Genomic DNA, 14,756 nt, shown 5'->3' with positions numbered 1-14,756 from the left:
CTAATTGCCTACTGCTCATGTTTGATCTATTCTTACTGTACACCGCCTTGAGTGAATTCCTTCAAAAAGGCGGTAAATAAATCCTAATAAACAAATAAATAAATTGGGGGGGCAGCGATGATTAGGGTGTTCAGGTTGTAATCAGGGGGCTGGGGTGGCTTGCCAGCACCATAGCATGCCTTTAACAACACTGGAGCAACACAATTTGCGTTGGGGGGGGGGGGGGTCCTGTCATTTAGAACTAAATATGATATGAAATGACATGAGAAATATTGCTTAAATTTCTTATGTCATTGCAAATGAATGTCCAACCCTAATCAGCACTACTATCTGGATTGTGAGCAATGCTAAATATATATGCAGAGCAGCGAGTACCACTGTTATCCAAATAGCTGCGAAATGCAGCCTGCCTTCTGGCTACTAAAAGCAAGCATCACTTTTACCAGAAAATTCTATGTAGAATGGGCAGGGTGAAAAGGAAAATCTTGTCTTAGTGAAATCACCATGTATTGCTTTGCTATAAACTAGTTATTTGTTACTATCCAGAAGATTCAATCAGTGGCTATTTCTGCAAGCAGTATTTTGCATATTTCTTGCTCAGGGCATTTGTTTCTATTCCTTCCTCATTACTGCAGTCCCTGATTCTAGCTTTCACCCAACAGTTTCCAGTTCAGCCAGACCTCTTAATTATTCTAGGACTGATTATTGAGTTTTCTTTTGTATCTGAAGGGAAAATAGTTGGCAAAGGGGGGGGGGGGGGGGTTGTGTTATATACAAATATATATGATGTTAGACAAAGCCAGGAGGCAGGTGTATTAATTAGGCTCACTGAGGATAGAAAAGGAAAAATCCTTAAACAAGCTGATGTTGAGACCTTTTCACTGAAACCAGTTAAAACCAGGAATATGAGAACTTGTTTGGTTAAATCAGGAATGTACCAAAACATCCTGAGTTTGAAGTTCCATGACAGAACCAAAATAATTCAAGGTAGGGGTTGTGAGAGAAAGAGAGAAAAAGGAAATTTCAGCCTTTGTTGGTGATATCGAATGTTAAATAGTAGACAGCATATTTTATATATTATTAGTTTATTTTGGGAAAAATTGCTAGTATTTTAGTTATATAAATAAAGCTGAGCAAAACCAAAGAAGCAGCGAAAATGAGAGCAAGCTCCCATGGCATTAGAATTCTTTAAAACAACCTCTAGAATGTTCTGGAAATGTAAAATGCTGTGATTCTCCCATTACTTCTTGATGTGGTCATTCGAGTGGTTTTTCAGAATTCCGCTTTCACCTCCAAACACCTCAGATATGCTTATTCCTTATTTTTGAGCCTGGAAGATTTCCTTCAACCCTTATGGACTTCCAGATAAATGAAAGGTGGCCTCTCTTGAGCTATGGCATCATAAGCTGTCATCCGCAACTCTCCCAGGGGTTTTCAACCTATTGTATTCTTCCCTTCCCCCAATTTATGAAAAGCGATGCAGTGAGTCTGTGACTAGAGGCCACAGACCCCAGCTCCTTCCTGAGCACAGTCTGCCGGATTCTGTATAGGTTACCCAAAGATAGACACAGATTTGGACGTGGATCAGAGATCCACACGTAAACTAATTAGCTAATTAGGCATTAACGATCAATAAAATAATTAAGAGTTACAAGCAGATCTGCCCTACGCCGTATCAAATCACATGCGTATCTAAATTTCATAACGTGCAACTCCAAAGGGGGCGTGGCCATAGGAGGGGCATAGGCAGATCACGGCATTCCCAGAAATCAGGCACAATGTTATAGAATAATGTCATTTATGCATGTAGCTGCCATTGGATGGATGCCAGCATTTACACCTGCTTTTAGCAGGTGTAAATGCTCATGCCCAAAGTTAGGTGCGAACCCCTGGATTCTATATATCATGGCTTAATTTCCGTGCGGAAATCAAAGTGTATTCTATAACAGTGTGCATAACTAGCTAATCAGCGCTGTCAATTGGATGTCAACAAGCAATTATCAGCACTAATTGTCATTAAGATTTATGCGCACAACTCGCTTAGTGTATTCTGTAATGAGGTGCGTTTAAATTCTAAGTCGCATAGTTGAAAAGGGGTATGGCCATGGGCTGAGCTTGGGCTTTTCTAAAGTCTATGAACTTTATTATAGAATACATCCGCTCTGTGCCTAATTTAGGCAGCAGGATTTACGTCAAGGAAAGTATGGGGTAAATGGCTGTGACTAAATTTGATTGCATAGGAGGCGCTCAGCGTATTCTATATACCATGCGAAAATGTAATGGTTGGCGGTAAGGGCTCCCCCCCCCCCCCCAAATGGCTGCACGGCAAGAGCTTTACTTGCTGCACAGCCATTTCCTGCAGGAAGGCGAGACTTCCCTTTTACCAGCTGCAGTAAAAGGGGGCCTTGGCACAGTGTTAAACACGCGCCGACCCCAGTGTCAGCCCCCTTTTGCTGCTGCTTGGTAAAGGGGCCCTGAATTTGGCCTTGGGGAAAGTAATTTTACAACAAGGCACATATGCTACTCCTCTATTATAAAAGGCAATAAGGGGGCAATTCTATAAATTGGTGCCAATATGTATGTCCCACAATGGGTGTCCTTAGCACCAATTCTATAACAACGTCTGGGCAAACGTAAGTCTTTATAAAATAGTAGTACAAAACCATTTTGGTGTGTTGAACGTTAGGCACGCCAACTTATATCGTGTCAATGGCTGGTGTAAGTTGCCATACCCATAGGAGCCAACGTTTCAAAATTATTGGGGGTGCTAAGCCCAATGGAAATAACCCCTCCTTGGACACATACAAGGAATTTTCTCAATATTGGGGGTGCTCAAGCACCCACAGCACCCACAGAGTCGGCTCCAATGGCCATACCTAAGAGCACCATGCAACGCGCACAACAGATAGCATTCTGTAAGTTACATGCATCGCTTGGTGGCAAACCCATGCTCAGCCTATATGTATGCCCCCCCTTGCAACAGTTCGCTATAGGCTAGATTCTATATTTTGCGCCAAAAAAGGTGCTATTCTATAAGCCACGCTTAAAGTTAGGTGCGGTTTATTGAATAGCACTTATGCCAGGGATCAAGCCTAAATTTAGGCACAGCCATTTGCACCAACTGAATCGTGGTGCAAATGTACGCACCTAAATTGGGCACTTATCCCCTGTATTCTATAACAACGCAGTAAATGCTAGGAATTCCCCCGTTCTACCCATTTCCATTCCCCCTTTTTTTACTTGCACAAAAAATGTAAGGAACGGAATCCACACCTAAATTACACGCCTAAGTTCTAATTAAATCTAATTGTTAGATTGGCTTTCTAATAGACAATTAGTGCCCATAATTAACTGTTAGAAAGCCAATTATTGGCTCTAATTAACTTGTTATTCAATTAAATTACGTAAGCAAATTAAGCTTGAGCCCAAATTTGCAAGTAGAATTTTTGGCAACTTTTATAGAATTAGGGGGTAAGCGACTAACACACAATGGTTACAGAATAGCACCTAGCATTTACACGTGTAATTTTCAATTATTGGCGCCAATCATGCGCTTAAATGGTACTATTCTGTAACACATGCATACTATCGGCACCTATTGGTGCTTTTTAAATGCACCTGTAGGCCTTTGTAAAACTGCCTCCCTTGAAACTCCTGCAAAAAATTATGTCTGCTCCAAGGCAAGAGTAATTTTGTGCATCTATGTGCCATGAGAAACTGGCATTTATGCATGTATTTTAGAAGTATATAATACAAATTCGTCTCTGATACCACAAACTGTAAGTTTCCTTCTTCATTTTACTCATATAAATCACATTATATTAGTGGACAAAAGGGACCTCAGTGCAACATATGAGGTATAAAACAAAAGATCAAGTGGAGTCACTGTTACTGATCCTAAAATAACTCCACTACATGATATAATACACTCATCAGCAAATTGTCCAAATATAGACATTGCTGCTATCATGTTATAAGAAGCAGAAAACTTTACACTTATCATAAGTGTTGCCATACTGGGACAGACTGAAGGTCCATCAAGCCCAGTATCCTTTTCCAACAGTGGCCAATCCAGATTACAAGTACCTGCAAGATCCCAAAACAGTAAAACAGATTTTATGGTGCTTATCCTAGAAATAAGCAATGAATTTTCCCCAATTCCATCTTAATGTCTTATGGACATTTCTTTTAGGAAGTTATCCAAACCTTTCTTAAACCCCACTAAGCTAATTGCTTTTACCATATTCTCTGGCAACGAATTACAGAACTAAATTATACCTTGAGTGAAAAATTATTTTATTCGGTTTGTTTTAAATTTACTACTTTGTAGCTTTATTGCATGGTCCCTAGTCCTAGTAAACAAGCGATTCACATCTACCCACTCCACTCCACTCCACTCCACTCCACTCAGTATTTTATAAACCTCTATCATATCTCTCCTCAGCCATCTCTTTTCCAAGCTGAAGAACCCTAGCCGCTTTTGCCTTTCCTCATAGGGAAGTCATCCCATCCCCTTCACTCTTGTCACCCTTCTCTGTACCTTTTCTAATTCCACTATCAGGCTCATTTTCAAAAGAGAAGGACGCCCATCTTTCGACACAAATCGTAAGATGGATGTCCTTCTCACAGGGTCGCCCAAATCAGTATAATCGAAAGCCAATTTTGGGCGTCCCCAACTGCTTTCCTTCTCGGGGACAACCAAAGTTCATGGGGGCATGTTGGAGGCATAGCAAAGGTTGGACTTGGGCGTGCCTAACACATGGACGTCCTTGACCCATAAAGGAAAAAAAAGGGCGTCCCTGACAAGCACTTGGACGACTTTACCTGGTCCTGTTTATCTTACGACCAAGGCACAAAATTGTGCCTGAACTGACCAGATGACCACCGGAGAGAATCATGGATGAACTCCCCTTACTCCCCCAGTGGTCACTAACCCCCTCCCACCTTCAAAAAATATATTTTAAAATATTTTGTGCCAGCCTCAAATGTCATACTCAGGTCCATCACAGCAGTATGCAAGGTCCCTGGAGCAGTTTTAGTGGGTGCAGGGCACTTCAGGCAGGCAAACCCAGGCCCATCCCCCCCTACCTGTTACACTTGTGGTGGTAAATATGAGCCCTCCAAAACCTACCACAAACCCACTGTACCCACATCTAGGTGCCCCCTTCACTCGTAAGGGCTATGGTACTGGTGTACAGTTCTGGGTAGTGGGTTTTGGGGGTGGTTTCAGGGGCTCAGCACACAAGGTAAGGAAGCTATGTACCTGGGAGCAATTTCTGAAGTCCACTGCAGTGCCCCCTAGGGACCCCTTTTGGTGTCCTGGCATGTCAGGGGGACCAGTGCACTACAAATGCTGGCTCCTCCCACGACCAAAGGGCTTGCATTTGGTTGTTTTGAGATGGGCGTCCTTGGTTTCCATTATTGCCGAAAGTCAGAAACGACCAAGTCTAGGGACGACCATCTGTAAGGATGATCTAAATTTCAAGAATTGGGCGTCACCGACTGTATTATCGAAATGAAAGATGGACGTCCATCTTGTTTCGATAATACGGGTTTCCCCACCTCTCCACTGGGACGTTTTGCGAGGACGTCCTCAGCAAAACTTGGGCGTCCCTTTTGATTATGCCCCTCTTTACCTTTTCTGAAATGAGGTGACCAGAATTGCACACAGTATTCGATCGCACCATGGAGCGATACAAAGACAACAGTATTTGGTCGCACCATAGAGCGATACAAAGGCATTATAACATTCTTATTTTGTTTTCCATACCTTCCCTAATAAATCCTATCATTCTTAATATATCCTAACATTCTATTCCAGTCTCCCAGTCGCATAAGGTCTTCTTGCAATTTTTCACAATCCTCTTGTGATTTAACAACTTTGAATAACTTTGTGTCATCAGCAAATTTAATTACCTCACTAGTTAGTCCCATCTCTAGATCATTTATAAATATATTAAAAGCAGCGGTCCCAGCTGAGACCCCTAGGGAACCCCGATATCTACCCTTCTCCTTTGAGAATACTGAGCATTTAATCCTACTCTCTATTTTCTATATTTTAACCAGTTTTTAATCCACAAAAGGACATTACCTCCTATCCCATGACTTTCTAATTTTCTCAGGAGTATCTATGGAAGTCTCGTGAGGCCACCACTTGAACTCTTGGCAGCCATTTTGAATTGGTGCCGGGACAAAAACAGTCTGCAGATGCGCTGGGCAGAAAAGAGGGGGCTCTTTCCTACCCCGAACAGGTCACTAGACCACCAGGTCACCACACTAAAGGAGGGGCGGGGAGGATAGGACACCCGCCTGCCCATCCACCCGCCAGCCTGCCCGTTCATCCGCAAATCTGGACAAACGGGCAGGCTGGCAAAACCTGCCCGGTTGCTCGGCCATGTCCTCAAAAAGAGGACATGTCCGGGTAAAACCGGACATATGGCAACCCTAGGGGGGAGGGATATTACTAGGAAGCTGGGTCTTGGAAGAGGAAGGGGCAGAGAGGGAGCTGGGGGAAGAGAGGACATTTAGTACCCACCCATTTTACCCTTAGGCCCTCCTAAAATATGCCATCTGGCTGTACTACTGTTGGGTACTTTACTGGGACAATTTAAAAAGTGAAAGTACGCACATACTTCACTTTCAAGATGTGGCAAAAAAAAAATTTTTTTGTTACATTTGTACCCTGCGCTTTCCCACTCATGGCAGGCTCAATGCGGCTTACATAGGGCAATGGAGGGCTAAGTGACTTGCCCAGAGTCACAAGGAGCTGCCTGTGCCTGAAGTGGGAATCAAACTCAGTTCCTCAGTTCCCCAGGACCAAAGTCCACCACCCTAACCACTAGGCCACTCCTACCAGTACTTCTTTGCCAATGCAAGCATTTATTTTATGACATTTATATCCCACATTATCCCAGGACAGCTCAAGATCAAATATACATATATTATCATATACTAGCAGTTTATCTTGCTGGACAGACTAGATGAACCATGCAGGTCTTTTATTTGCCATCATCTACTATGTTATGGGGTGAAGGAGTAGCTTAGGGGTTAGGGCAGTGAGCATTGATCCTGGTCAACTAGATTCTGTTCCCACTTCAGCACCTTGTGAGACTCTGGGCAAGTCACTCAACCCTTCATTTCCCCAGGTACAAAAAAAAGTACCTGTATATAATATGTAAAACTGCTTTGACTGTAACCACAGAAAGGTGGTATATCAAGCTCCATCCCCTTTCCTTTCCCTTATGTTACTCTGTAGGTTACTTCAGGGCTCATTTTCAAAGTGGAACTTCTAAGTTCTTGAAACTATTCCTCCATGTAACTTTGTAAGTCTAACTGCTTTGAAAATATACCTTTGTTTCTTCCCTCTTTCCTCTCTTCCTGTGCTCAGCAGATGCACTGGCAGCCAGCAAGAAAAAAAAATAATTAATGCCATTGCAGGACATTCTTTAAGAATTGATTCTGGAGGATATTAGTTCAATACTGGCTGGCTCCTAAATGAAGGGACCTCTGTAATATCCACTGAGAACTAAGCATCAGAGAAAGGGCTCTCCAACACCATGGCCATACCTATCAGTTCTGTTACTGTACTGGTTAAAAGGCTAAAGAGCTCTCTATAAGCTCTGTGTCACTGTTCCTTGAAGCATCTGGCTTTTGTTGGAAATCTCCCCCCCCCCCCCCCCCACCCCACCTCCACCTCCTGGCCCTATTCAGATTGCTTTCTTAGTTATTGCGAACTTCCAGGATCAGAGACCATGGTGGTGGTGATATAGTTTTGCTATATAACCCAGGTCTTTTTAACACTTTTTTCAACATTAAAACAGCCCTGCTGGAAAGAATTCTCCCCCCCTCTCTCTCTGTCGCTTTTTTTTTTCAGTCTTTTCACTCTCATTCCTGCACACGGTTGCAATTAGTTACTTCTAATGAGCCCTAACGTTCCTTTCCTCCACCCCACCGTCCCCTCCACACCAGTCTGTAATTGGTTAATTGACACTGCCAGCTGCAGTGTCCCCAAGGCCTTGAGAATTCCTCCCATTTTTCACACGGTTCAGCCTCTCCCTCAGAGCAGCTGCAGCTCAGGAAGTCCTGCAAAAGGAAGTGGTTGGTGTGATGTCCACGAGTTTAACTGATGGCAGACAGCTGTGTGGGGCGGGCCCCACCTATCCTGATTAATAACAGCTTAACCTGAGGTACTCTTGCTTGGAAAGGTCGTATCCCATTCTGATCTGCTCTCAAACCCCTTCTATTTTTTTTTTTTTAACGTTTATAGTAATTTAGAAAACCACAGGAGACATTTAGTTAACCAAATTAACACTATGCTGTAGCATTATAACTGTCTAGCTTGTGCAGCAAGTATGTGCAGGGAAAGCACCCCTCAGAAAGTACACATGCACCTTTATATCTGCAGGGCACTTTGCCATGCATAAATGGCCTATTTTATTTTCCATACTCTTAACTTAGGAGCTCAGCTTATTTTGAATATTAAGCCCATGGAATATAATAGCAGATAGTACTTCAGAGTTCATCCAGTCAACCAAGCTCAGCTACATGATCATAACTCATACAGGTTTATTTAAAGCCAAGCCACCATATAGTCTCTAGTTCCAAGCCCAAGACATAAATACAGCAGAAAAGGAATGCTTCTTTGGAGCAAACAAAAAGGAACGAAACCCCAGTCTGTTAGCACCTAAAAAATCGAGGCACAAGTGGCTTACAGCGGAAGACTGAGTTGCCAGAGTTTCCTGCTCTTGGGTACAGAATATTGGCTCAGGATAGCAGGGCCTCACTTCTCTTGCTAGCCTTTCAGGTTTATCCTATTTATTTATTTATTCATTGAGATTTATTTACCACTTTTCTTGAAGTGGAGGAGTGGCCTAGTGGTTAGAACACATGTCTTGACATCTCAAGGTGGCTGGTTCAAATTCCACTTGTGATCTTGGGCAAGTCACTTAACCATCCGTTGTCTCAGGTACAAACTAAAGGCACTGTTTACCAGGGGCGTAGCTATGGGGGGACACAGGGGCCAGGGCCCCTGCAAATTTCATCCCGGCCCCTGGTTTGGCAGCCGAAACCCTCTTCAGCACCGGTCTCCAGTGCTGCCGCGTTCACTGCCTGCCCCCTGCTCTTCTTTTTTCTTGCTCCTCCTGAGCGTCAGCATGCATAGGAGGAGCAAGAAGAAAGAAGTGCAGGGGGCAGGCAGTGAACATGGTTGCACCGGAGACCAGCGCAGAAGAAGGCTTCGGCTGGCGGGGGTTGGGGACCCCCGCCAGCAAAGGTATTTGTTTGTGAGGGGAAGTGGCAAGGAGGCAAGGCGAGGAGGCGAGGCGGTGGGGGGCCGAGGAGGCAAGGCGAGACAAGGTGTGGCAGTGGGGGGAGCGGCGGGGCAGCACTCAAAATGTGCCCCATCCTCGGGCTCTGACCCCCTCCCACCATGAGGTCTGACTACGCCCCTGCTGTTTACTAAGGCATGCTAGCTTTTTTAGCTATTCCTATGGGTGTCTCTAGTATTAGCGCTGACTAATTTTTAGCGCACGCTAAAACAATAGAGCACCTACAGCTCGGCTTAGTAAACAGGGCCCTTATAGGGAAATACTCAGTGTACCTGAATATAACTACTGGAAAGGTGCAAGTAAAATCTAAATAACTAATAAATAAATTCAGAGTATATAACAATGCAGTCTGATCCAAAGAATAATACAGCACTTAAAACAACCGAAACACATACAGAAAAGAAAATTAATAATTAAAACTAATCATAACATGAGAACAGCTTTAAGCCCTTTTGCTTGTGAAAGCCTTTTGTTAATGACTTGCTGTTTTGATTATTTTATCCTGTTTTGACTAGTTTGTTTATTCTATATTTTGTATGCTTTTTTTTATTATGTATGTTTTATTGTAACCTGCCCAGAATGGGCACACCCAATTTATGCACGTAACTGAATTGAATAATGAGCTGATCAGCTCTGATAATTGGGTGGTAACAACCAATTATCAGCACTAATTGGGCTTAATTAGGAGTTAAATGCACATTGGATCTGCACCTTGCTATTTGGGGCGTTCCCAAAATTTTTGCGCATAAATGTAGAATCTCACCTAAATGTAGGCGTCTGCTCAGAGCAGGTCTAATTCCAGATGCCTACATTTAGGCACAGTTATGTGCTAAGCATATTTCTATAAAGGACACATATCCCTTATAGAATCATGCTGAACACAGTTTTTTTCAATGCTGATTTTGTGGGTGCCATAAATAGACTTTGGGCCTTAATGTACACTAATTTGTTAGCGTTTGCTAAATCCGTTAGTGAACCTTAGTAAAAGGATCCCTTCATGGTTTAGTAGTTCAATTGAGTTAGTGCCTGCTGAGTTATCTCTGTGGTAATGATATTTCCAGTGGAGAGAACATCAAGATTTCATAGGGCCCTCTTTACTAAGCCGTGTTATAGACGCATTAGAATTTTTAACGTGTGTTAACCATGTACATGGTTAGTGCGCGTGCTAACTGTAGGTGCATTAAAAACGTTAACGTGTCTTAGTAAACAGGGCCCTTAGAATCATGCATGACCCTACCTTATCTATAGAGCCAAGAGAAAAAGAGATTATTTAGGATTGTTATCTTTCAATTAAAACAATTTTGGTGTATTAGACCTGATTTTCGTGCTGATCATTCAAATTGGTGATGCAGTTGATGATTTTACCACACATTCATTATTGTAATGTCACGCCCCTCACCATTGGCGCTCCTCGCCCGACCTCTGCCTCTGCCGCCTCGCCCATTCCAGGCCCCGGACGCTGTGGAGGAGAGCACTGGCTGGGTGGATGGCGGCGGAGCTCCCGCACCTCCTGTGTCCACCGCTTCTGCTGGGTCTTTTCCCACTTCCATGGCACGTGCCAGGGTGGCATGCCCCAGGGCGGAACGCTGGCGCAGCCAAGATAGCCAGCATTCCAAACATCAGCTGGGCCCTTCTCTTCTGGGCGCAGAGCCCGGGAACACTCGCTCCACCCTTGCCACGGGATTGGCTCTCGGCCATCCGGCTCCGCCTTCTCCAGCTAGCCCCTCCAATCGGAGTCCTTCTCTTGCCAGCTGATCTCGCTCGTTCCTAATGGTGGGGGCAACTTTAGGAGCGTCTGCCCTCTACTCCAGCGCTTCGGCTTCTACCTTGGTGGATTTGCCTGCACGTCTGGAAGACTGATCTATCACCCGCTTGCTGCCTGACCTGACCTCTGCTTTGGACCCGACTACTTCTTGCTTGCTGCCTGACCTGGCCTCTGCAGAGGACCCTGTTTATCCTTCTCTGGTCGCCTGTTCTGACCGCTGCTGGTATCCCTCCTAGCCTGTCCCGACCCAGCTAGAACTAGACTCCTCGCTGCCGGCTGTCTGCCGCCGTCTGACCCCGGTCCGTATCCAGAAGTCCTGGTGGCCACCTGCACCTGGGGGCTCAACCCTCGGGGATTGGTGGTCACTCCCAGGTGAAGCCTTGGGCTTGTTCGGCTGCCCGACTGAGCGCAGGCTCAACACACCTGGTTGCTGTGCTCCTGTCTGGGTACAAAGGCTCACAACCGTAACATGTAATTCACTGAACCTGGAGATTTTGGTAAGCCTTTTGGACAGATTACAGTTATCGCAGACCATTGCTGCCAGATTTATCTTTGGTGGCTGAAAATACAATAGAGTGACCCCTATTATGAAGAAATTGCACTGGTTGCCTGCATCTTGTTTAAGGCAGCTTGTGTAGTTTTTAGTGTTATGAGGTTTGACTCCAAAATATCTCTTCAAATCTATAACAGTTCTTCAGTCTAAAGATTTAGAGAGAGGATGGAATCATTGTTTACTTGGATTTCCTTCCACTAGAGCTGTTAGATTTAAACATATTTTTGATTCTTCTTCTAGATTTCAGGTTTCTAAACTTTGTAATGATCTTCCTTTGAAAATTTGACAGATTCTTTCTTTTGTAAATTTCCATCATGTGTTGAAGACTTTTTATTTTGATAAACATTACTTTAATAAAAAGTTATATTTTGCTATATATTTTATGTGATTTATTTATTTGTTGCATTTGTACCCCACATTTTCCCACCTCTTTGCAGGCTCAATGTGGCTTACATAGTACCGTGAGGTGTTAGCCACCTCCGGTGATGAAACAAATACGGAGTGATGTTGTTACAGAACATTAGAGAATCAAGAGAAGAAGAGTGATATATTGTTCATTGCAGGTTATGGCTTCGTTGTGTTGCTGAGTTCAGTTACTTAAGTTGGATCAGTAGTGTATGCCTTTTCGAACAGATCGGTCTTTAGTGATTTCCGGAAATTGAGGTGATCCTGCGTTGTCTTTATGGCTTTTGGTAATGCGTTCCATAGTTGCGTGCTTATATAGGAGAAGCTGGATTCGTAAATTGATTTGTACTTGAGTCCCTTGCAGCTAGGGTAGGGTTACCATATTTTGTCCCCCAAAAAGGAGGACACATGCCCCACCCCCACCACACACCCTGCCCCGCCCCATTTCACATCCACCCTGCCCCGCCCCATTTCACATCCACCCCGCCCCCTTTTATGCCCTCACTCCGCCCCCTGTCACATTTCCCCTCCCCCCTGTCACACACCACATCACCCCCCCCCCTCCCCGTCACCTCCCTCCCCGTACCTTACTACTGTCCTGGTGGTCTAGTGACCTCTTCGGGGCAGGAAAGAGCCCCCTCTTTCCTGCCTGGAGTGCTGCCATGCATGCATCCTTCCTGTTGCTGATCTTGGCGCCGATTCAAAATGGCCGCCAAGATTTGAAGTCTCGCGAGGTCACTTCAACTCTCGGTGGCCATTTTGAATCGGCGCCGAGATCAGCAACAGGAAGGATGCATGCAGGGCAGCGCTCTGGGCAGGAAAGAGGGGGCTCTTTCCTCCCCGAAGGCGGAAGAGGTCACTAGACCACCAGGGCAGTAGTAAGTAAGGGGAGGGGAGGCTAGCAATCTGCCCATTTGTCCAGATTTCTGGACAAACGAGCAGACTGGCGGGCGGGCCGTCCCAGAAATCCAGACAAACGGGCAGATTGGCAAAACCCGCCCGGTTGCCCGGACATGTCCTCAAAAAGAGGACATGTCCAGGTAAATCCAGACATATGGTAACCCTAAGCTAGGGTAGTGAAGATTTAGGTATGTTCGTGATGTTCTAATTGTGTTTCTGGTTGGTAGGTCTATGAGATTAGCGATATAACTCGGGGCATCGCCATAGATAGTCTTGTGGACCAGGGTGCAGATTTTGAAAGTATTACGTTCTTTGATTGGGAGGCAATTTGGAATCCCCCCCCCCCCCCCAAAAAAAAAATTACTGGTTCCTGTATAGATTTGTAAGTCACTTAGGGCCCCCTTTACTAAGCCCAATGCTTACCGCTCGCTAAACAGGAAGTACTGCCGGGCTACCACAGCAGCCTGGCGGTACTTCCCACCCCTAGCGCGCCGTCATATCTGGTGCTACAAAAATATATTTATTTCTGTAATGCCAGAGTGTACCTGGCAGTAATCGGGCAGTGCCGTGTGCCGCCCAGTTACTGCTGGGTTAGCTCGAGTGCCCTTACTTCCACCTCAGTGGGTGGCGGTAAGAGCTCCCCCCCTGAAATGGCCACGCGTCAAGTGCTTTACCTGCCACATGGCCATTTCCTGCAGGAAAGAGAGACTTTCCTTTTACCTGCTGTGGTAAAAGGGGGCCTCGGCACGTGTGAAAAACACGCACCAATGCCAGCGCAGGCCCCTTTTTGCTGTAGCTTGGTAAAAGGGGCCTTTAGAACTTTATTGGGGAATGGGTGACTAGGACTAAATTCTTGTATATGGCACTGAAAAATCATTGCCAATAATAATTAGTACTGTTCTATAAATGGCACTCAGAGTTGGGCGCTGTTTATAGAATATTGTGTTTTGACGGGATCTGCTCCAATTTTGGGGTGTGAGGATTTACAACAACTGAAATCTGGTGTAATTTCTCGCACCTAAATTAGGTGCAGATCTCTCTTATTCTGCAACACTGCGTGCAAATTCCAGGAATGCCTCTGATCTACCCATGCCCCTTCCATGGCTGTGCCCCTTTTTCTGGCATAGATCCCAACGCCTAAAGATACGCATGTAAATTTAAATTAATGCCAGTTCGCACCAATAATTATCACCCAGTTATCAGCACTAATTGGCTAATTTGTCAATTAAAATGTAATATATAATTAAATTCTGGACTTCGTTACCAGAGAATGTGGTAAAAGCAGTTATCTTAGCAGGGTTTTAAAAGGTTTGGATAATTTCCTAAAAGAAAAGTCCATAAGCCATTATTAAGATAGACTTTTGAAAATCCACTGCTTATTTCTAGGATAAGCAGCATAAAATCTGTTTTACTGTTCTGGGATCTTGCCAGGTACTTGTAACCTGGATTGGCCGCTGTTGGAAACAGGATACTAGGCTTGATGTGCCTTCGGTCTGTCCCAATATGGCAATGCTTATATTCTTGTGTTCTTATGAGCACCATATATAGAGTTAGGGTGATAATGAATAGAACAGAATAGAATCAGGGCAGCTAAGGCTTAATTTCCGTTTCTGTCACTGAGACCCCTTGTGGCTTGGGACAAAACACTATATCTCATTAATTCAGGTAGCCACTTAAAGGGCAGTTCTATAGATTAGATGCTTGTGTACACACCATTTGTGCATGTAAATGTCTAGAATTCTTGTGCATATATGAATAAGTGTTCGTTGACCTGTAAAAAGGCAATGCATAATACAAAACTGTTGTT

The 14,756-nt window shown here is 44.4% G+C and overlaps 1 protein-coding gene across 2 annotated transcripts in view; it reads left to right on the top strand.

Annotated features, from left to right (window-relative positions):
• Nucleotides 1-14,756, top strand: part of NTN3 (netrin 3) — a 273,099-nt gene that overhangs the window by 194,351 nt on the left and 63,992 nt on the right. The gene's annotated exons all lie outside the window — the stretch shown is intronic.

The sequence above is a fragment of the Microcaecilia unicolor genome, chromosome 8 (assembly GCF_901765095.1).
Source record: "Microcaecilia unicolor chromosome 8, aMicUni1.1, whole genome shotgun sequence".
Taxonomy (NCBI): domain Eukaryota; kingdom Metazoa; phylum Chordata; class Amphibia; order Gymnophiona; family Siphonopidae; genus Microcaecilia; species Microcaecilia unicolor.
Note: the sequence above shows the minus strand (reverse complement) of the source record. Positions and strands in the feature narration are given on the sequence as shown.